Below are 23,498 nucleotides of genomic sequence, written 5' to 3'. Positions count from 1 at the left end.
CTTTGGATCAAGCTGTTGGTTCATTTAACACAGCGCTTTTAACTACTGCTTGTCCGCATTCTGCTGATGCGTGCAAGTCTTTCTCTTTCTCTGAGAGACACACAGACCCAGAGAACAGCAGCAGTGTCAGCAGTTCTCCTCGGATGGTCCTTAGAATCTCAGTTGGACTTGACCTTGGAGTGTCTTGGCTGCCACCCTTGGACAGATGAAGGTGAGGGCATCACACCCACTGAGTGTCATAGGGACATGGCAGGAACGCAGTAGGAATGGGGGCCTGACATTGTCACACTGCTCCTAAAAGGTGGGAGGCCCTTCCTACTTTGGATCAAATCACAGAGGAGAGCAGTGTGCTCTGGCCAAGTCAGGGTTGGCTGGTGGGATTTTGTTAGTTTTTCAGCACCAGTGTTAGCTGGATTTGTGAAGAGGCTCCCTGCTACTCTCCCCCACTTGCAGGTGTGTGTTTTGCTCTTAGGGGATCCATACCCCTCACCTTCTAAGTTAAGAACTTGGAAGTTTGCAGTAGAGCTTCAAATCAAATTCTAAGTACTTTGTGGATTTTTTTTTTTTTTTTTGAGACAGTGTCTCATTTTGTCACCCTTGATAAAGTGCCATGGTGTCACAGCTCACAGCAAACTCAAACACTTTGGACTCAAGTGACCCTCTTGCCTCAGCCTCATGAGTAGCTGGGACTACTGGTGCCTATCATAATGCTAGGCTAGTTTTTCTATTTTAGTAAAGACAAGTCTTGCTCTTGTTCAGGCTGGTCTTGAACTCTGAGCTCAAACAATCCATTGGCCTCGGTCTCCCAGAGTGCTAGGATTACAGGCATGAGTCACTGCGCCCAGCCCAAATTCTAAGTATTTCAAAGCCAAGCAGCAGAGGAGTTTCTCCACAGTGGTGTGTTGCTGCTGGGTGCCCTTTCAGTGTGACTTGAAGAGACCAGCAGCCCTGGCTCTGACCCATGTGCAAGGGAGGCACAGCTCATGCCTGCATTTAAGCACCATCAGCATCCAAATCTCCAGAGTGACTGGGGCCTGGTCCTTACCTTCAGAATTGGGAATAATTTCAAGATGCCCATAGGGGGTTGAATGGTATCCCCTGAAAGGACATGTCCACATCTAGGTCCACGGGGCCTATGAATGTGATCTGATTTGGAAAAAGGGTCTTTGTAGATGTAACTGCTTTAGGGAGTAGAGATGAAATCATCCTAGATTAAATAGGTTAGGGTAGGTCCTAAATCCAATGACATGTCCTCACAAGACACACACAGAGCAGAAGGGGACATGTGGATAGAGGCAGAGACTGGAGTGATGTGGCTATAAGCCAAGGAAACCAAAGAGTGCCACCAGCAGCTGGAAGAGGCCAGGAAGGACTCTGCTTGAGCCTCCAGAGGGAGTGTGGCCCCACTGGTACCTTGATTTTGAACTTTTAGCCTCTGGAACTGTGTGAGAATACATTTTTCTTGTTTTAAGCCATCCAGTTTGCATTATCTTGTTGTGGCAGCCCTAGGAAACACTTGATAATCATGCACCTGAGGGATGTAATTCAGGTGTCACATGCAACAGAGCACAGAAGACATCTCTTCCTTCACACGGCTGTTCTCATCAAATAGGCACTGCATAGGCACGGGCTGATGATCAGATCTGAAGGATTAAACACAAGGGTCCCGCCCTTTCATTGAGACGCTGCTTCTGGTTTCCCTGAAGAACTAAGGTGCTGCCACTGAGGTGCAGATATCCCTGTTGCTTGCACAGCTGGGTGGTGAGGGCGGAGATGGTGCTGAGTGGAGAGTGGCATCCTCTGCCCTCAGGGAGTCCTGGAGAGCTGCCAAGAGGGCAGCTGGCACCAGTGCTGATCCATGGCACTGGGTGTATGATCAGGGTGGCCTGAGGCCAGGTCCCACCTCTGCCACTGCCCAGCTGTGGGTGTCTGGTAAAGACCAGCCACACTGGTTTCTCTTCCTGGACCCACAGGAAGATGACCTACCCAGCCTCTCTCGCATCAGGTGAGGGCCATGGGTTTTGGCCAGTGGGGTGTGGGTGGAAAGGATGACTGGCTGACTCCCAATCCCAGTCCTGCGTTCTCTCTCCCCTCCATGCCATCTGTGAACCTGTGCATTTCAGTGACAGGGTCACAATACGGCAGGCACCTAGAGGCTGAGCCATCAGCCTGGGATGGGCAAGAGAAGCAAACCTTCCCTGTACTTAGGGACTGGGATTTCAGACTCCTGTTACTGCAGCGTATCCTGGGCTGTCCTGACTAAGATAGACTGAGCTTGGCAAAATTTTAAAAATCTCTCTGAGCCTCTGTTTCTTCATTTGTGATTTTTTTTTTTTTTTAAGAGACAGAGTCTCACTTTATTGCCCTCAGGAGAGTGCCGTGGCCTCACAGCTCACAGCAACCTCCAACTCCTGGGCTTAGGCGATTCTCTTGCCTCAGCCTCTGGAGTAGCTGGGGCTACAGGCGCCTGCCACAAAGCCTGGCTAATTTTTGTTGTAGTTTGGCCAGTGTTGGGTTCGAACCTGCCACCCTCACTATATGGGGCCAGTGTCCTACCTACTGAGCCACAGGCACTGCCCCATTCGTGACATGTTAACGGTAATACCTATAGTTGTAGTCAAGGGCATTTTCACTGTAGTAATAGAAGCCCTCTAATTCCAGGTGAATCAGGAAGGGAATGTGTTGGAAAGCTTCAGGGGATCCCATGAAATCCAGTACCCACTGCTTGCCCAGCCCTGAGGGCTTATCTCCCTAGTTCCTGCATCATCCTATTCAGGGGCAGGTCTGTGTCTCATGTTACAGCCGTGGAAGAAAAAATCTGATTGGCTCAGCTTGTGCCAAGTGTCTATCCCTGGTCCAATCAGCTGTAGCCAGAGACCAGGGTCGCATAAAACCAATGTGCCCTGGAGTTTTCCTCTTATGGCAAGTGTGTTTTCTCTGGGATGGGGATCAGGAGGTCAGTAGATGCCCAGGGACTTGTGCTGTGCTGTGCGCAGGAATGCGGAGGCTCCGTGAAAAAGTGTATTGAAATTACATGAGAGGGCAGGGATGGAGCATCTTAATGAAGTTTTGCTGACAAAGAACAGTACCTCACCTAATACTCTAGAGTCACCCTCGAGATCCTAGTCTTTAGGTGGAGGATCTTGCCCTGTGACCTGCTCTAAGACTTCCTTAAGTCTGCACAGCATCTGTTTTGTCCTTATTATTTAGACCCCGGTCTGTGAGGACATTTCTGTAAGCCGAGAAAGGTCACCCATAGCTTTGTGGTCACTGATGTATTAGCGGTGCTGAAATAACCACAAGGCGGATGTTCTCTTTCCCTCTGGGCTGTCACCACAGCCACCCTCTTGAGTGCCCTGAAGAACTCTGGCATTTGCTGAAAGGCCACCAGCTGCAATTTTAGATCATGTTGGTAACTTGAACTTCTAACATTTACAAGTAGCTGCAAAGGGGTTACAACAGCTGTGCCAGAGTCAGGCTGGGCTGGATGGTGGTAGAAATAGCTGGTCTTCCCTCGGACCCTGCCTGGCACGAGGGTCCTCTGTGCACCTGCCCGCACCTGTGGGCACAGCAGGCTGCTTATAGATGGCACTGGCCAGCATCATCCTCTGCTTGTTCCTGACACCACAGAGTGCTGGGCACCCAGCACCTCTCCTCAGTCTGTGCTGAGGCTCTAGTTTGTCTGTTTGTGTCACTTCCAGTCTGTTGTGACCAGAGCAGCTTACAAAACCAAGAAGAGATTTGGGAATGACTAATACATACATGAAAAAGATGCTCAAAGTCACGAATCAGTAGAGAAATACAAATCCAGGCCACAGCTATTATAAAAAAAAGAATCAACAGGATTGAAAGTGTAGAGCCATTTGAGCCCTCGGTCATTGCTGGTGCAGCCCCTGTGGAGACCGTGTAGTGGCTCCTCAGGAAATTAAACATATAAAGATGCACTTCCTGAGAAATTGATAAAATAACCCTGCTGCTTGGCGCTATGCTGGGAATCTAATAGTTTCTTCCGGATTTCAATATCTGCTAACTATGAGTGCCTCCTGGAGATAAGAAACATCCTTTCCGGACTTATTTGAAAGAACCCTAGCTAAAGAGATCCAGGGATTGCCATTATGTGACTGTGTGACCTGTGACCCAGATAAGACACCTCTCAGTGTGCCAGCTACACCTGGCAGACTCAGGCTCTGGAGTCTATCAGTGGGAAGAATCCTTTTGAGTCCTGGAACAAAATGGTTTTATGGATCTTTTCATCAGCTGCATTTCTCACTTTTTACCTAATGGTGCTTTTTATCATCTCCTCAAGAGAAAGTCCAGCCATGTTTCTGGGCAGCCCCGCTCTGTTTACAGATGGCTGCGGTGCTCTGGCAGTGAGATCAGAGAGCTCCTTGAGGGCTTGTCCAGTTCTTTCAGCCATGTGGGTTGGGCCTCTTTTCCTTAAAGTTCCCGGTACAGCCAGCACAGGTTTTTTTTTTTTATCAGCTTCCATGCTGTGGAGCCACAGCCCTTGGAGGTAAATAAGGTTTCCTACATAAAGAAAGGAAGGATTGGAAGCAGTAGCAGCCACAATGATGGACAGAAGCCCCGTTGTCCAGACATGCTCACGCTGACCCGCTATGTTATGGAAAAGGGCTTAAAGGGACCAGGGAGCTCACCCATCTGCTGAACTCCATGCTGACGGCCATCAAAGCCATCTCTTTGGCTGTGTGCAAGGCTGGCGGGGCCAACATATGAGTCCTGGGGAGCAGGTGCGGGCAGGTGCACAGAGGACCCTTGTGACAGGCTGGGATGTGGAAACTGAAGGTGCTTGGGCAAGAAATGGGCTCCAAAGCTTTTGGCCTTATGTGCCTCATTTCAAGTTTCCATCATGTATTTTGATGACAGGACCTTTGACTTGTTTCAAAGAACAAAGGAACAAAATATTTCAAGGCACGTATTATAGAAATACATTTACATATAGTTTTTCCAGTTACTACTTATTCTCATAACAAGTGCAGTGGCTTGTTGCATTAAAGCATATATTGAATTATCATGTCTTGTATTTGCATAGGGAGATTCCCACTGGCACAAAGAAGCAGAGGCGGAAGGGAGACTGGAAACATCTCTTTATGTCTTTGGTAGATATGAGCGTTTTATTGCCATGAACTTGCCAACAGGTGAAGACATGGAAATCATTCATAAAACAGCACACTTGGCGCAGCCCATCCTGCATCTCCTCCCTCACCACCCAGGGAAGTGTTCTGCTTGTAACTCTGTCTTTTTTCTTTTTTATTCCAGAGTATTACAGGGATCCAACCATTCTGGTTACATGAATTGCTTTTTATGACTCTTTATCTTCATCTTCATTTGGGGTGCGGGAAGCTCAAGGGGTGCCGGGCCTGGGAGGGGAGTGCAGAGGGTTCTTCCACTTGCTTCTCTTTGGAGCTTCGTCCAAGCACAAAATGAGGTCAAGTTTATTCAGAAGCCAAATATCCGGTCCCATATGCCGTAGGTGGCGGGTTCAAACCCAGCCCTGGCCAAAAACCACAAAAAAAAAAAAAAAAATATATATATATATATCCAGTTTAAGTCTGTAATAAAAACAAACTATTTCTTTAGGCTTCCATTCCCTTTGTAGCAATTCTAGTGGAGGTGGGAGTTGAAGGGACCCATATTTTGGGGGGAAGGGGATAGTCAAAATGAAGAGTTAAAAAAGTGTATTAATTCAAAATATTTATTCTGAAAAATGTAGTGTTTTTAATACAAAAAAGTGATAGCATTACATCACAAGTTGTACTTATCACAAGATCCTCACAGACTTCCTGTATATAAGGACTGGTGACCCCGTCCTGGGTCCACATTAGCCACGCTCTACGCTCACTTTCTGTTCTATCTGTGGGTGGCTACGGTCCTATCACCACCTGCTTTGGCAGTCATGGCTGCGCGCTGCATTCAAGGGTTTTCCTGAGTGTGAGGTGCAGCCTCGTGCCCTGTCCTGCTCCTGCCGGGTGGTGGCCCTGCTGAGTGACACCAGATAGTCTTTGCCTCTCCCTGTACACAGCCCTGCTGTCCTTAGCATGGTGTCCTGAGCCACATCTCAGGATTATTCTCTCAGACCACCAGGCTTCTCCTCTGTCCTGGACTCTGGTAAACAGTAGCTACTGCAGTGGGTTCTTACTCATCTGCCACAGAGCCCCTACTTCGTGGTAATTGAATGTCCTGATGAAGTGGCCTTAGGACAGTGGTTCTCAACCTTCCTAATGCTGTGACCCTTTAATACAGTTCCTCATGTTGTAGTGACCCCCAACCATAAAGTTACTTTCATTGCTACTGTTACGATCATAATGTAAATATCTGATATGCAGGATGGTCTTAGGCGACCCCTGTGAAAGGGTCATTTGACCCCCAAAGGGGTCGCGAACCACAGGTTGAGAACCGTTGCCTTAGGAAGTGGGTGATTAATATGCTCATCTAACTCGCCATTTCCCACCTTGTGGTCACAGGCAGTGATTTAGTCTTACTAAGACTCAGTTTCTTCATTGTAAAATGCAGAGGTTTCTAATAATCCATAGGCTTTAGGGTTGTTGCCAGGGTGAGTAAGTCCCTATGGTGATGAATTTGACATCTCCTGGCCCTGAAATAAATGCGAAGTGACTGCTCATCACTACCCTGGTTCCAGGCCCAGATCTGGGAAATTCTCCTGGTGGTTGATGCCACGATTGGCCACCAGGGGGCAGGCACAGCCCTAGGACGCCTGGGCACCCGCTGTTTCTGGGCTGCTGAGGCAGGAGACCTCTTCTGCCCTTTCAGAGGCTTCCTGCCCCTGAACCTGTCAAAGACATCCAGAGTGGTAGCAAGAGAAGCCCACTGGCTGGAAATTCTTCCTTGCTACCAAGATGCTGAGATTACTTTAAAAGGACCGTGAACAAGAGGGACTCTACCTAACAAATTCAAATGTTATGATTTGGTTGTTTGTACCCTCACATTAACCTGAAATTAAAAAAAAAAAAATTAAAAAAGGACCGTAGAATTGCTTCTCAGAAATCCTAAAGGTGGCCTCTCTCCCAAAGAAGCCAGGATTTTCTGCTCAGAGACTGGGACGGTCACACACTCCTGCCACTGTCCTCTGGAGGGGACCTGAGCCCCTCACTCCTGTGCTTCCTTTGTGTGGAAGACGTTTCCAGGAAGAGGCTTGATGAATGCAATTGAAAAGTTACCAGACAGTCTCCCTTTCTTCCTCCTCCCGTGACTGTGGGAAGAAGGGAGTGGTGGCACCTGCCCATCCCAGAAGCATCTCCATGGCTTCTTCATGCTCAGATGGTAGAACAATCTGTTTAGAAAATGTCAGGAAGCGTTAGCTCTAGGTAAAATGCTCAAGATGTTGTCCTGTGGGCTGAAGAGCACTTTGTTACCCATGCTCTAGCTTGAGGTTTTGGATACAGTAGGTGGGGGATGCTCATTCAGGAGAGAGGATGGGAAATGAGTTTGTCCCCAGCTTAAAGTAGATCCTGGGTTCTCAACCCTGGCTACCTGTTAGAACCACTTGAACTTCCTTCATCAAACAAAGGGCATTAACATAAGGAGGGAAAGGAGATTACTTCCTTGCCATCCTTTCTTCATAATTCAGTGATCAGATATTGAGCATGTCCTATTCCTCTGCACAGTGTGCAAACAAAATTGGAAGGACAGTTCTTGCCCTCAGTAAGCAAGCAATCCAGTAGGAAAGATGTTCCATGAGGACCAAGGAACACTGTGGAGGGAAGACAGGGAGTGTTGGTGTGTATGGAGTGTGTGCTAGGGGACCAGGGAGGCTTCCTGAAGGGCAAGGAGGCAGAGTGGGGAAATCCAATGGTGAGCATACAGCACTGGGCTTAGGAGACAATAAATCAAGAAAGAGTTTTGGGATTGGGAGCTGCCACTTTGGACAGACGGCCAGGGAAGGCCTCACTCAAGCTAGGGCTTGAGTCAAGACTTGAGGGAGGTGACACCATGTGGTTCTCAGCGGGGAGAGTGTCCTTGGTAGGGCTGCAAAGCCAATGAGCAGGTGGTTATAATGCAGGTGTGCTCCTGGTGAGTTTGGAGGCTATGGGTGGCCTGCTCAGTGGGCACGAGAGGGACGGAAGGCCATGCCTATGTAGAAACAGAACTTCCACAGTGAGACCTGATGCCCAGGTGGGGACTGGGCTTTGCCTCTGGGTGGACTTGGAAGCATGTGGCTGCATTTCAGAAGGACTTTCCCTCCCACGCTGAGTGGAGAACATCTGAGTGGGTGGGGGTGGAAACGGGAGGCCCCTGCCATTCATGCTCTAAGCCACAAAGCCTGCAGACAGAACTTTCACGGTAGCACTCCTTCTATTGCTTCGGAGGATTGTGAAGAAGCAAAGAAAATAAGTCTGCCCTCAAGTTTCCTGCTCAGTTCCAGTAACACCAGGTGACCACAGTTGACTTTTACCTAGAGCCAGCAGGACACTCTGTGGGGAGAACTACAAAGATTTGAAATCCAGTGCTGCAAAGACATGGTCCTTTGCTTTCAGGTGACCTGTCTGATTTTATGAGCTCCCCCCTTCTCTCCTCCCAGTGCTGGGTGTGGGTTGTACTTGGTCAGGCTGGATTCTGGTTTATCACATCGGTAGACTAAGGTAATATAAGGATATTCCTGGGGTGAAAAGGAAGTAAGGTTGAGAGCCACCACTTAGAACCTGTCTCCTGCACCTGCAATTCAGAGACTCCAGAGACACAGAGGGAGCAAGGCTCAGCAGGTGTCTCAGCATCAGGGCTTCTTTGCTGGAGTTAGGACTGACCCCCCCCCAAGGATTTCATTCAGCCTTTTTTTGTCTAAGGTATGGAATCGCACAGAGCGTGAATGTGACAGGAGACGACATGAAGAAATTGGACGTGTTATCCAATGTCCTGGTGTGTTAGGCCCAAGTGGGCATAGGCTAAAGCAGAAAAGTGGGGCCTAGACTATAATGGAAAAATACCAGTTAACTCCTGGCAAATATTTGGACTGCATGTTTTCAAAAAAGAAATGAAATGAGTCTAGTTCACCCCTAAGATAAATGAGAAAGTACTAATTGATTTCTTGCTTCTAGTTCACTCCTAGTTTCTTGCTTGGCTAACTCCCTGGGAAACAAACTGACTGTCCCTGTACTGACCTTTAAACAATACCAGTTGGAGAAAATACTGAGACAAAGATGTGTGAAACTAAGATGTATAGGGGGTGTATGACATATAGCTAACTAACCACAAAATTCTGCTTCTGTACAATGCTTGCTTGCTGTCTTACCCGGATGCACCTGGAGAGCCTGCATGCCAACCAGGATGTAGACCAGGCCTTAAAAACCTGACCCTTTAAGCACTCGGGGCTGCTCTCAGAAACCCTGTGTTAGGACGCTGAGGCAGTTGCTGGCCGGGTCTTCGATAAAAGGACTCTGCTGTAAATTTGGCTTGTTTGGCAGTGTGGTCTTTGTGCAACTTCTGGACACAACAGGTGATCAACATGCTCCAGTCCCCCTACAGCACCTGTGTCTTGGTGTCTGAGGAAAATAAGGAGGCGATTATCATTGCCAGGGAGAGGGAAGTGCGTCCTGGGATGCAGTCCCCATGATCACCAGACGATGGTGCTACTGAGCTGGGGAGAATTCTTGTCTGGTGTTGCTTCAGTTCCTTGGATTTTTCCTCTGTATCTGACATTTGTTTTCTAGAAACCAAGATTACACGCTTGTTTAGTTGTAAATCTTATACTGACTAGTTAAAGTAAGACTCCATAGTTAGGCATTGATTCATTCAATAAATTAGTGACTTAGGAAATGCCTGGTGGGTGGGTGTTCATGGCTGTTCACTGAACATGCCAGTAACACGTGTTGGCATCTTCCGGGGGCTTGAACTGGTGGAATCCAGTAAAAAGTAAGTTTCTGGGAAGAGCTGTACCATACAGCCTCTCATTCTCCCCTCCCCGCTTCTCATTTCCACCCTTCACGCCTTCCCCACACTTTGATAAGGGGGGTGTGGGTTCAGCAGAGATTCCTTCATGCCTGACAAACTGTTAGACTAATACAGAAAATAAATAATAAAGCTCCCGTGCTCTTGCCCTGGTACAGTGATAAAGTCGGTTAGTGCAGGGCATGGCGGTGGTGGGCCTATAGTCAAGACGGAGTCACAAATACCTTATCATAGAGAGTGTTTTGCCACCAACGTTCAGCTACAGGGCAGTACTAACACAACATCACTGCTGGGACACTGGCCCTTCTTTCCTACACTGGGCATTGGACATGAGGGTGTATTTGTTTGTAATTAGCTAGAAAGATGGCATAGATAAGTAAAGCCAAATTTACTAAGCTCCTTTTGTTTGCCAGGTACTATGCAAGGCACTTTTATACCTGCCTGTCTCACACAATTTAAGCTAAATAAAGCTTTTGTTTTCAAATTTCAGTTTCAACTGATGTGACCCTCCTTTCTCAACCCACTCTAACCTCCCTCCTGCAGCCTTCCCTGTTGGCCTCAGCTACACAGGTCTTCATGGTGGTTCTTGAATACTCCACATCTGCTCATCTCTCTGCCTAAAATTCTCCTGAGTTGTAGTTGAGTCCTCCACACAAGGGGAATGCTGAATACTTGCACATAAGGTGCACATCAGGTGAGATCCCGCCAATCACTCTCTCTCCTCCCCAACATGTTCTTTTTAACCATTGATTTCGTTTCTAAGACTGTATCTTAGTGAAATAATCAAGGTCTAACTACATATTTATGGGGAAAACTATTCTTCACCGTGTTGTAATTAAAAATAATTTAAAGAAAAATAAAAACAATTTAAAGGTAAATAAATACTAGTAATGGCCATTAAAAAGAATGTTTTTGAGGAATGTTAAATAGCTTAAGGTTAGATTCAAGATAAAAAGCTGAAGGAGAACATAAGAATTCAGAACTGTACACAGAGCATGATTCAACTGTGCTACACGTGCACACGCCATAGTACAACAAACACTGGAAGGAAATGCACTGAAATATTTAGCGTGGTCTTTCACGAGAGGGGGGATTATGAAAAGTTTTCCTTTTCTTTTTACTCCACTAAAGTTTAATCTCTAGGAAGGAAAAACATTTGTGTGTTGTGGGCAAGGGACTTGAATAGAAGCTTCTCTGAAGAAGATAGGCGCATGGCCTACAGACATATGAAAAAATGCTCATCATCTTTAATCATTAGAGAAATGCAAATCAAAAGCACTGTGAGATATCGTCTAACTCCAGTAAGAGTGGCTCACATAACAGTATCCCAAAACTACTAGATGTTGGTGTGGATGTGGAGAAAAGGGAACACTTCTGCACTGCTGGTGGGAAAGCAAGCTAATAGAAAACCTTTTGGAAAGAAATGTGGAGAATACTCAGGGATCTAAAGTAGACCTGCCATTTGATCCTGCAATTCCTCTACTAGGTGTATATCCAAAAGACCAAAAATCACTTTGTAACAAAGATATTTGCACCAGATTGTTCATTGCAGTTCAATTCATAACAGCCAAGTCATGAAAGAAACCCAAGTGCCCATCGACCCATGAATGGATTAATAAATTGTGGTATATGTACACCATGGAATATTATGCAGCCTTAAAAAAGATGGAGACTTTACCTCTTTAATGTTTATATGGATGGAGCTGGAATATATCCTACTTAGTAAAGTATTTCAAGAATGGAAGAAAAAGTATCCAATATACTATTATGAAACCAATATGGAAGAAAAAGTATCCAGTACTATTATGAAACCAATTTACAATCACTCACACTTTCATATGAAGAATAGATCACAACTGTGGCCCAGGATTATGGATGGGAGGATGGGAAGGGAGGGGAGAGCTCAGATGGAGGGACGGTGAATGGCAGGATCACACCTATGGTGCATATTGCAAGGGTACATGTCAGATCTATTATGTATACAGTATAAATGTCTTAACACAAAAATTAAGTAAATGAGGTGAGGGATATATTAACCAGTATAATGTAAGAATTCCAAATTGTATATAAAATCAGCACATTGTACCCCATAAATGCATTAATGTATACATGAACTACCTCTTTATGATTTAATAATAAAAAAATACTAATGGTACCAATGGGGGGGGAAACAAAATTTTAAGGGAAGAATAGACTAAATGTACAACAGGGTTTTTTTTTTTTTTGTATCACCGACAATGAACTCCTTGATATTGAGTGGCATAACCTCATAGTACTCATCCTTTCTACAGTAGCATGTACTGTGAAAAATACATTTTTTAATCTCTTGATATAAAAATTTGCTTTCAGCAATCTCAATGGATTTTTAGAACCAGGCTTTAAGGCAATCAGAGCGGGCTCACAACAGAATCACTATTGTGTTCATGTTTTCAATGAATCAAACCATACTTCAGAGAGGGTAAATGACTTCTGTAGATCAGACAGTGGGTAGCAGAGCCCTAAAAAAGAAATCTCTTACATTCTCAATGTTCCTATCATAAACAATATTCATAAGTGATTTCTTAATGTAAAAACTATGCCCTAGTCTTAAAATTAAAGCAGTTGTGTAGCTAAGAATACTCTCTTTGTCCACTAAACACTGGCAAATTTAAGAAGTTAAAAAAAAAAACAAAACTATTTTAGGTACCCACTTACCTATTACCTAATGTTTCTTTCCCACTCTTACCACTGGTATTCTCATAGTTTTTTATATTTCCCTGTCAGAAAACTACTTTCAAGAACTATTCATGTACTACATATGACTCCCGGTAAAGGAGTCTTACATCCTCAATATTGAAAGTTTAAAATGCCATCCCTCCAAGAAAAACATTTCACACATTTCCATATACGTGGTATCTAACTGCTAAGCCTTGTAAGGACTCTCAGAGCATTTCAGGCAGCCATTGGTAGGTGACAGTGGTGGCTTCCAGGAGAGAGCGGCCACTACCACCCATGGCATTTCCAAGTTGACCTCACCCCATGGACATCTGGTCCCGAGTTCCACACTGCACTTGCTTATGTTGTCTCCACAGGAGAATGTTTCCCAAAAGCTCTATTAGAAGAACTCTGTGATGAGACTTGGTACAGGTCAATGATTAGTTTAGGACTCCCTTAGGTCCTCAGTTTCTAGGAAGTTTCCTCTATGCTCACTCACTCCCATCCTGACCACTTTCCCTAGGATCACCTGTTTGGAGACAGCTGTTTTCAGGATCCCCAAAAGCATGAAGAAGAACAGGTTCTTAGGTAAAATCTTTTAAAACTGCATTAAAGCAGTAGCTGTGGATGCCCTTTGTACAGTCACACAACTAATGAGTCTTGATCGTACCCCAGTACTGTAGAAATGTCAACAAAATAAGACACTGCCTGTGCTCTTGGACAGGTCACAGCGCAGGAGGTGAGACCTTTAAACACTGTAATAAAATGTGATAGAAAGAAACTGAAGGAAAGTTAGAGTAACACACAATGAAAAGAGAGATTACAGAGCAATTACCTCTTCTGCTATGAGGGAAGGAGAGTGGGGATACAGAACACTTCAGGAAGTTGGTGCAACTCACATTGAACCTTGTGAGATACTAGCAACCTCCTCCTACTCCTCCTCCTGTTTTTCATCTTATTTTTAATAGACTTTATTTTTACAGCAGTTTTAGGTTCACAGCAAAAGTGGAAACTACAGAGATTTCCTACATACTCTCCATCCATATCCACACCCCAAGTCAGAGTGGTGCCTGTGCTGCAACTGATGACTCTACACTGACTCATTGTCACCCGAAGTCCACAGTTTACATTAAGGTTCCCTCTCGGTGTTGTACATTCTGTGGGATTAGACAAATGCATCATGACACATATCCACCATTATAGTGTCACGCAGAACAATGTCACTGCCCTAACATTCCTCTGTGCTCTGCCTGTTCATCCGCCTTCCCCACAACCCTTGTTGGTCACTGATACTTTTGCTGTCTGCGTAGTCTCCCCTTTTCCAGAAGGTTACATAGTAGGAATCACAAAGTTTGTAGCCTTTACCGATTGGCTTCTTTCAGTTAGTATGCATGTAAGTTTCCTTCATCTTTTTTCATGATTTGGTGGCTCATTTCTTTTTAGTGGTGAATAAAATTCCATCGTCTGGATGCATCACAATTTACTTACCCACTGAAGGACAGTAGGTAATGGCTTCTAATTTTGCAATTATTAACAAACTTACTACAGTTACAACAAAGTTACTACAGTTATATGGTTATGTGTTTGTTGAGACATAATTCACTTACTACACAATCCACCCATTGAAAGTGTAAAATTCAATAGATTTTGCTTATTCACAGTGTTATGAATCTATCACCACAATCAATATTTGAATTTTTCATCACTCTAAATAGAAACCCTATTCCAATGAGCCTCCACCCTTTGCCCTCAGACCTGTGTTACCACTAATCTACTTTCAGTCTGTACAGATTTTTCCATCCTGGATATTTGATAAAAACAGAATCAGACCATATGTAACCTTTTGTGTCTGACTTCTTCCACTGAACATGTTTTCAAGGCTCATCTGTGTTGTAGCATGTATTAAATATCATTTCTATTTCCAAATATGATAATGTTCCATTGCATGGACATACCACATTTTATTTATCCATTGATTAGTTCTTTTCCTTTCTTTCTTTCTTTTTGAGACAGAGTCTGAAGCTGCTGCACTGGGTAGAGTGTGGTGGTATCACAGCTCACAGCAACTTCAAACTCTTGGGCTTAAGCAATTCTCTTGCCTCAGCCTCCCAAGTAGCTGGGAATATAGGCAACCACCACAAGGCCCAGCTATTTTTTGGTTGCAGTTGTCATTGTTGTTTTAGCTGGCCCGGGCCGGATTCAAACTTGCCAGCCTCGGTGTACATGGCCGGCACCCTAGCCACTGAGCTATGGGCGCTGCCACACTGATGGGTTCTTATAGATTTGAGTCATTCCACTTTGGGGGTATTACAAATAATGCTGCTATGAACAATCTTGTTTATGTTTTTGTGGGAACATGTTTTTATTTCTTCCTTATTCAAACAGCAACAACTTAAAATCACACTTATCTAAGCTTGATGCTTTCTGAGATGTTTTTAGTATAACCATATTACATTGCCTACGAAACGAGAGACTTGGGGTTTAACTGAATTTTTGATCAATTGTCTGGGTTTATCAATCTTATTTTCTGCCAACACTCTTAAAATTAGCCCTTGAATTGGTAGGAATAACATCTATGCATAATGATTAATACTGAAAAGTAATGAAAAACTATTTTCTCTAAAAGGAGGCTGGACATTTGCTATCTATATTCCAAAATTCATGAGATTTTATTCACTTGCCTTTTTAGAGACCTGGGAGGTGAGGAGAAGGAAGATTTCAGGGACCTCAGGAAAAATGGGATACAAGATCAAGTGTCACCTGCTGTCCCACTATGGAGAGCATCGCTGTTCCTTCTTCAGCACCCTCCCTTGTCTGTCTGAATTCCACTCACATCAGCACTGTTAGTGCCACATGGCAAAGGGAACATCTTTCTTGAGAATGTGCTCTGAATTGTACACAGGGGTCCCCAGGAGGGCCCGGCAGGAACAAGCCTTGAAGGGCAACACGTGGAACTGTAGGAGCTCTGGTCACGCTGCCTGGGTGTGAGTCCAGCTCTGAGGCTTTCTGAGGCCAGCTGAGCTATCCAACCAACTTGTTCCCTGTCTGTGCCATGGAGGCGATAATGCTGTCATCTCAGAGGGCTGCTGAGTATGTGGGATGAGGAACAGCTCAGAACTCAGTGATCTGAGTTGTAATTGAATGGCTCAGGAGCATGGCCTGGAAAGATGAGGAAGGGCTGAGGTTGTAGCCTCCTGGATGGTTTTTCTTGGCAGGATGCTTCCTCTGGATACATTCCCTGCAGCAGGAAATTCACAGAACTGCAATCCCTTTGGTGGGTCAAAGAAACCTGAAGCTCAGGCCCCTGGCAAAGGGTTCTTTGCAGAAACAACAATAAGAAAGCACATTTCTCTCTCTGCAGACCACAGTGGAAGAGCCTTCTGAAAAGGACACCCTGCAGCCTGGCCACAATATTGTGGCCACAGGTTATGCTCTGTATGGCAGTGTAACCCTGGTGGCCTTGTCCACTGGGCAGGGAGTGGACCTCTTCATGCTTGACCCGGTAGGTACTGAACATGGCGGCAGCAGCGCCGAATGGCAGCTGTGATGGAGGGTGTCCTGGTGACCCCACATGAGGTGCCCACTCGAGACGACATGGTGGTGGAGATAGCCGAGGAAGCAAAGGCACCTGCAGAAGCTGACATCACCGAGCTCTGCCAGGATGTGTTTTCCCAAATGGCCACATACCTGACACGGCCACCAGTGAAGACGATAAGGTCCTTGAAAATAGGAATAAACTCACCAGCTTGAAGTATCCTGAAATGAAAGACACTGCTGTAAGCAAGTAGAAACTTGAAGGACTTTAAGGCAGAAACATGGCTGACTGCAGCCTTATCGGGGTCAGATCAAGGTTACAGAGGAGGTGGCAGCTCCTGAGCAGGCAGCTTGTAAGTTGGATGAACATTCAATAAAGGCTGGAAGCCAAGCACAAGAAGCTGGAGAAATGATGAAAAACTTGTTTCTATGGAACAAAGTCTCTTTTAATGGAGAAGAACGTTTTGTAAGACCTAAATCCTGAGACTAGTAAATTGTCCAGATTCCTCAAAAGGAAACTCTTCTGGTCATCCCAGGAACATCCACCCCTGGGGTAAACAGGAGGACTGTGGCTATGTGCTAACCTCCTTTGGGCAGTGTCCCTCTGATACTCACGCTTGTCAGTCCTTACCTTCCACTTGAATGCTTCTTCATCCACTCAGTAGAGAGATGCTCTTTAAGTTCAGGATACACCTGGGCTTGCCAGCAGACTCAAATGAAAGGACCTAATTTCTCTGGTAGTGGTTGATAATTGCATTATCATCTGAAGAAGCTGGTTTTTGGATTATTGTGTAAACAGGTTTTAAATTAATGATGCTAATGTATTGTTAAGGAGATTTTAAATTTAGAAACCAAAACAGACTTCTTCTTTGCAGCTTATCACTTTGTGATTGTCAGTAATGTACTTTTCCATAACATTGAAAATATCAGCAAAATCTTAAAATAATTATAGGTAGAGACTTCTAGACTGGGTGGAAATAGTGAAAAGAGTGTTTTAGTAGCGTGCTGTATGGGATGGACTCCTCTTGTCTCTTTTCTATATGAGTCAGATATCCGGGGATGGCTGACATCATGACATGTGCTTCCACTTGGAAATGTGATATAAACAAAGACAAATGTGTGTTTGTGTTGAGTGAGTGGGTGGGTGGAGGTTGCCACTCATAAAAGAAAGCATTTTATAAAATAAATTCTAAAAAGAATATTATGACATCTATTCCTGGGTACTCCATGGTCCCCTGCTTTAATTCCAGTCCCCTGGGATAATTTCATGGTCCTTCTTTATACTTGCTTTGGGAGCGAGAGAGCCTGGTTTAGGGAACCAACACCATTATCAGAAAATGCGAAAGGCCTCTGTCCAAGTCAGGGCACTTTGGAATAGGGAGGTCTATACAGTCTATTGTATCAACTCAGATCTGTCCTTAAGGATTCAACCTTTTTAATTTATGGGAACTCCATAATATAAGAATGACAATGCCATCTATGCCCAGACAGAAGCATGAAGCATGGATTCTTTAGAGCAGCAGCATCTGTACAATGACCTGTGAATTTCACCTTTAAATGCTGGATGCTTTGCCAAGTATAGTCAGGTCTTGTGAAAACTCAAATAATGTTGACTGAAGGCCATTTCAAAGCCTCTTGTGGTTACACACATGAAAGGTCAGTCCTTAATTTAATTCTGATTTACAAATGTTTATTACCATCTATTACACTATCTCACAAAGCACCACTGCCGCAGTGGCGATACAGCCCTGATCACACACACTTTCCAGCCTTCGTAGAGTTTGCCTGTTAATACATTCATGTAAAATGAAGGGAGTTGGCAGATTTCAAAACAGGACAGTTAACTGACAGAATGGAGTTTGCAGTATGGACACTAGGAACTTTCAAATAGAAATAATTTTACATCTAAACCAAGACCCATTGCTGTGCCAGTTGGCTGATGCCCCAATTTGCCCTTATTTTCAAAGACATTTTATGGTTTATAAATATTACTATCAGACATTAAAGTGGTCTTCCAACAATTGTTCTAGAACAACAGCTGACAGTTATATAGTCTTTTTTTAGTTATATAGTTTTTAATAAGTGGTAGTAATGTAGATACATGTTCTATGGAATTTTTAATCTATGATGTATTTAAATATTACAGCAGCCCTGGGAGGCAGGTGCTACTATTATTCCTATATTCAGATGAAAAAAGTGAGGGTAAGTAACTTGTCCAAGGTCAAACTGATGACTTGGGTGTCAGGAGTCACTGTCAGGCTATTTTGTGTTTAACCTGTTCCTAAATTTGGAACACACTATGTGGAATGCAAGCAAAATATTTCCAGAACCTTCTGAGCAGTTCTAAAGGCAGCAGGAGGTGCCTTTGACTCAGGGACCCAATGCAAGGAGTCACAGACACACAACCTCTGCTTCCTGACCTCAATCATGATGATAGGCCCATCTGGACACATAGGGGAACCAGAGCTTGTCTGTGTGACATAAAAAGAGATGAACCAAAACATAATCTTTTCTGATCTGTTTATTAGCCTGAAAACCCTCTGGATCATATTGGTACTTATAAGGGTACTGCAGCAAAGACCCAGTGTCTGAGGCTTAGGGCCTGTTTGGATGCTGATGTCAAGCTGAGGTAGTTTATGGCAATTGTCACAGAGAGAGGCCATGGAGGGCGGCAGCAGGTTATGAGCAGGGTCACACAGGATACAGATCCTTGGTGGGGTGCACAGAACCTGTCTGACCTGTGGGCTTGCAGGGCTCATAACTTGATGATGTCAGAACACACATGCTGTGAGGGCAGAGTGACCACCCACTGTTAACCAAGCTCCCCATGAAAGAGAGACTCAATGTCAAGGTGCTCATTACAAACGGGAGATACTGCTTTGTAGTGACAAGGATCTGGTGCCTCTTACCAAAGTGTGTGGGGGCCACGTTAATCATCAGTGGTTGTTGGTGGTCACACAAGAGACAACAATATGTCACCAAGAGACATATTTTCCAGAGTGTAGTAAGGCATCACTGCCACCCCACAACAGGAAACAATGTTCCAGGAGCCTGAGAGTTCCCACACGCGGGCCCAGGGGTGGATAAACCGGCCCTTTGTGGCCCACACCAATGCAGAATGGGCTCCTCCATGCCGACAGGCTGGTGACTACCACTGTTTAGATGACTGTTGTGCATCCTCCATGCTCTTCGGTGAAAAGCAAGAGACAACTGCAGCTAATTAAGCCAACCATGTTCCTTTCCTCATGGGGGCCTGGTGTGCAATGGCTGCAAACGGCAGCCTCCTTGGTAGTGTATGCAGCCTGTTGCTTTATAGGTTCCTCTAAGGGACCTAGGAGACATTCCTTTCCAATACCTGTTCATGTGTTAGAACTTGTGCTGTCCACAATCTAGGGTCCAGACAGGTGTGTGTGGTACCTTTGGAAAGTCCCAGGGCACTGTGGCCAGGGTTCACACTGGTCAAGTCATCATGTCCCTCTGCACCAAACTACAGAATAAGGAGCATGTGACTGAGGCCCTTTGCAGGGCCAAGTTCAAGTTCTCTGGCCTCCAGAAGATTCACATCTCCAGGAAGTGGGGTTTTACCAAGTTTAAATCTAAATTTGATAAATGTGAAAACATGGTGGCTGAGAAGCAACTCATCCCAGATGTCTGTGGGGTCAAATACATCCCCAGTCATGGCCCTGGACAAGTGGTGAGCCCTGCACTCATGAGGACTTATACTGTGTTGCCTGTCATTTGTGCCTACCAGTAATAAATCCTACTTCCTGTCAAAAAAAAAAAAAAAAAAAGCAAGAGAGAAGTTGACCCTGCTCAATTAATGGGCATGTTGAAGATTTAGGCTGCTGTACATGGACAGGTCTGGAGGGCCCCAAAACAGGGCGCTCAGGAGTGGTCTCAGAGCCTGGCCAGTCTGGTCTGGAAACCACCACAAGTTCTATTTCTCACTCAGGTTTCAAATGCCAATGAGTATCTAATTTTCAAGCTAATGTCTGACCTTGGACTAGAAGAGGCCCATACATGAGTCTTCCTAGACTGGCATGAATGAAAAGAGCTAATTCTTTAGTGGAAGTTAGGGTGCTTTTCAGAAGTGAAAACAGTGCTGGACTGCTCCAAAGCAACAGAAGCCCACAGCGAGTTAATAAAGCTCATGAACCAAAGACCATCAAGAGCAAAATTATAATAAAGAGAAGCTGGGCTCACTGGGCCAGGGGGATGCCCCCAGAGGAACCAGGGGCACTGTGCTGAGAAGGGGTCTGCCTGGGCTTATTCGACACCTGAGTGTTGGCTTGGTGATTTCAAGGATTTTAGGAAGAGAGGATCTCTTCTGGATCAGATGTGACTTGGAAGTGGGTGCAGTTAATGATTAGATGTCTTAATACTTTTTATCTAGGAGGCAGGAAGATGAAAGTGAGAGTAGAGACTCATTGGTGAAGGAGCCGTCATCACTGATGTTAGGCAGAGAGAGGAATGCGTAGTGATTTTTGTGTTGTTGAGTATCCTTGTCATTGTCTTATTTCAGACATGGTCAGGGTGGCCTTGCCTCCTTCCATTCTGGAAGTATCTTCAGTGTTCCTTGTGAACCTTTTGCTCTAGCTGCCAGCTGTGAACCGTCATCTGGAGAGTCTCTTAAAGTCTTTGTCAGTCATCAAAATAGATTTGGATTCTAGGCCCTGATGCTCCTCCTAATGACTTAGAGAGTCACTAGAGTTTAAGGTGACCTCTGCAGCTAGCTGACCACATCCTTCGGGGCTGCTACCGCCAGAAGTAGATGAAGGGGTGCTGGAACAATGCCCTGCAGGTGTTGACCACATGACCCTCAGGGACTGCAGGGCACTTGGTACAATTTTATTAATAAGTCTGAGGATGCCTTTAGAGTTTAATAACTTGGTCCTTATGCCCCGTGAATCCAGTTTCTGACTGAAGGAATTTATTCCCCCAGGTAAGAGTGTTGATATACAGAGACTTCAGTGGTTTCCAAAACCAAATCATTAAACAACATAGCTGGCCCACAATTTAATGGTCAAAACAAGCATCCTTCATGCGTCAAGGTAACTTCTTCCTCTCATTGCTGATGGCCCAAATTCTCCTGAAAACATTAATCTGGTGATGAGGAACTGGGACATCTTTATGGTCAGGGTCCTTGTAGGTGAGTGGCCTCAGTGCCAGTGGAAGGGGCAAAGGAAAAAAAAGAACATGCCAGGCCTCTTTCCTTTGAATTATTTTGCTTCTCATGTTGTGGCTGTTTGAGCTCTCTGTGTAGGCCCCAAATCGTCACTGTCCTTTCTGCCATTCATGAAAACACCCCTGGACCTACTCCCAGAATGACCACAGCAAACCCTGGTTTCTCCAGCAGGCTTCACCCCCTAATGCCCTGGGTGCTGTTCAGTGTGCTGTTGGCTGCTGTTCCCTGGCTCCTCCCTTATTCCTGCTGTCTCTGTTCATCCTCCTAGGCTCTTGTTGAATTTGTCCTGGTGGAAAAATATGTAAAGATTAAGAAGAAAGGAAAGATTTACAGCCTAAATGAGGGCTATGCCAAGTATTCTGATGCTTCCACCGCTGAATATGTGCAGAAAAAGAAATTCCCTGAGGTGAGTGAAGCTAGTCCAGGCTACCAACATGGAGCCTGCTGTCACCGTGGGGTCCTGTCTGGGTGGTGGCTTAGGGAACCCAGCTGAAAGAAGTTGATGCCATTGTTTATGGCTCTGGTCACTGTAAGTGTGGTAGACTCTGTCTTTCTTCATAAGCAATCAATATCTTTTATAGCTAAAATTTACCTACCAAAGGTAATGCTTGCCTTTACAAATGAGTTTTTTGCAGGAGAAATTATTTCTAAAGAAGGTAGGGACCATACTTCTAAAATTTACAAATTCAGTCCAGAATCTCTCTTAAGCTCCAAACTATAGAGTTACTCACTCAGTTGTACTTGTTTTTCTGAATAACAGCACTACCTCATAGGCTATGTTTTAGAAAAGATGAAAGTGAGTATGAATTTTGTGCAATTTATATTTTAATTGTTCATTACAAGTATGGGTGTGGGAGAGAGAAAGAGAGATCAAGTGAGAAACCAAGTGTTGAGTTTGAGCTGAGTGCTTCTTCATGTCTGAGGACACAGCAATGATCATTATTGGCCTCACTCCTAGGTCTAGGAAGAGACAGGAAAGACACGAATGGTATGATCCCTGCCCATAGGTCAGTAATTTTATTTCTATGCCAAGACTAACATGCAAGAAATTACTAATGAAGAATATAAGAGAATATGTAACTGATACAAAAATTTACAGTATAGATGCAATATGTAGGGTGTCATGTCCCTTTATTGCTTCTACTTGGTAGAAGCAATAAAAAGAAACACTTGCAGAACACTGGATAATAGAAGCTTTTGAGTGGTAATGAAAATGGCATGGTTCCTTTGAAAGAATGAGCTTTGGCTCGGTGCCTGTAGCACACTGGTTACAGCACCAGCCACATACACCCAGGCTGGTGGGTTTGAACCCTGCCCAGGGGGCAGATGGAGAACAGTGACACCTGCACCAAAAAAATAGCCAGAAATTGTGGCAGGTGCCTGTTGTCCCAGCTGCTCAGGAGGCTAAGGCAAGGGGTTTGCTTGAGCCCAAGAGTTAGAGGTTGCTATGAGCTGTGATGCCATTGCACTCTACCAAGGGCAACGCAGTGAACTTTGTCTCAAAAAAAAAAAAAAGAAAGAAAGAATCAAGCTTTCAGCCAATTATGTGGAGTGTCTGAAAAATATATGAAGATTGTTGCTCTTCTTTCTCTTGTTAAGTATTTCTTTTCTTTTCTTTTTTTTTTTTTTTTGAGATGGAGTCTCACTATATTTCAAACCTTACCACTCATTTGCCTGGCAGATGTGCTAAGGGAGATCACTCCTTAGAGAGTTGGTTGGATTTTCTGGTGGTCATGAGTCCAGGGGTGACTCATTAACACCCCTAGAGGCCTGGCTTTAAAAATATATCAAAAGCCTGGTCATTTCTTACTGGCTCTGCAGGTAGTGCCCCTGAGGGTTAAGGCTGCAATGCATCTCAGTCCCCGCCTTTAGGCTACTCACTCACAAGATTACTAGCTCCCACCTGATCCTTGCTCTGCGACCCTGAGGGCAGAACTTGATGTGGTACTTCTCTCACAATGGCTCCCTGTGGCTCACGGATGAACACTATTAGCTCAGTCTGGGGCTCGAGACAATGCTCAAAGTCCCCCACACTCTTGTCCAATTTCTCCCAAGGCAGTTCAATTGAGTGCCAATCCAAAAAACCAAAGCATCTCACAGGTAATGCCTTTCCAGTTTCCAATCTCACTGACGCTTTACTTACAGCTGCCAGTAGGATTAGACA

The 23,498-nt window shown here is 44.8% G+C and overlaps 1 non-coding gene and 2 pseudogenes across 1 annotated transcript; all 3 read left to right on the top strand.

The window, feature by feature from the left end:
- Window positions 1–205: 205 nt before the first annotated feature.
- On the top strand, window positions 206–21,827 carry LOC128573457 (fructose-1,6-bisphosphatase isozyme 2-like; annotated as a pseudogene).
- LOC128574069 (biogenesis of lysosome-related organelles complex 1 subunit 2-like) lies at window positions 16,150–16,562 on the top strand (annotated as a pseudogene).
- On the top strand, window positions 19,360–19,493 carry LOC128574347 (small nucleolar RNA SNORA70). Its single transcript, XR_008376720.1, has one exon. It is a non-coding gene; the product is annotated as a small nucleolar RNA SNORA70 (small nucleolar RNA).
- Window positions 21,828–23,498: the final 1,671 nt, after the last annotated feature.

This window comes from Nycticebus coucang, chromosome 21 (genome assembly GCF_027406575.1).
Source record: "Nycticebus coucang isolate mNycCou1 chromosome 21, mNycCou1.pri, whole genome shotgun sequence".
In the NCBI taxonomy this organism is placed as follows: Eukaryota; Metazoa; Chordata; class Mammalia; order Primates; family Lorisidae; genus Nycticebus; species Nycticebus coucang.
The sequence above is the reverse complement of the archived record's forward strand: the minus strand, read 5'-3'. Positions and strand labels throughout refer to the sequence as shown.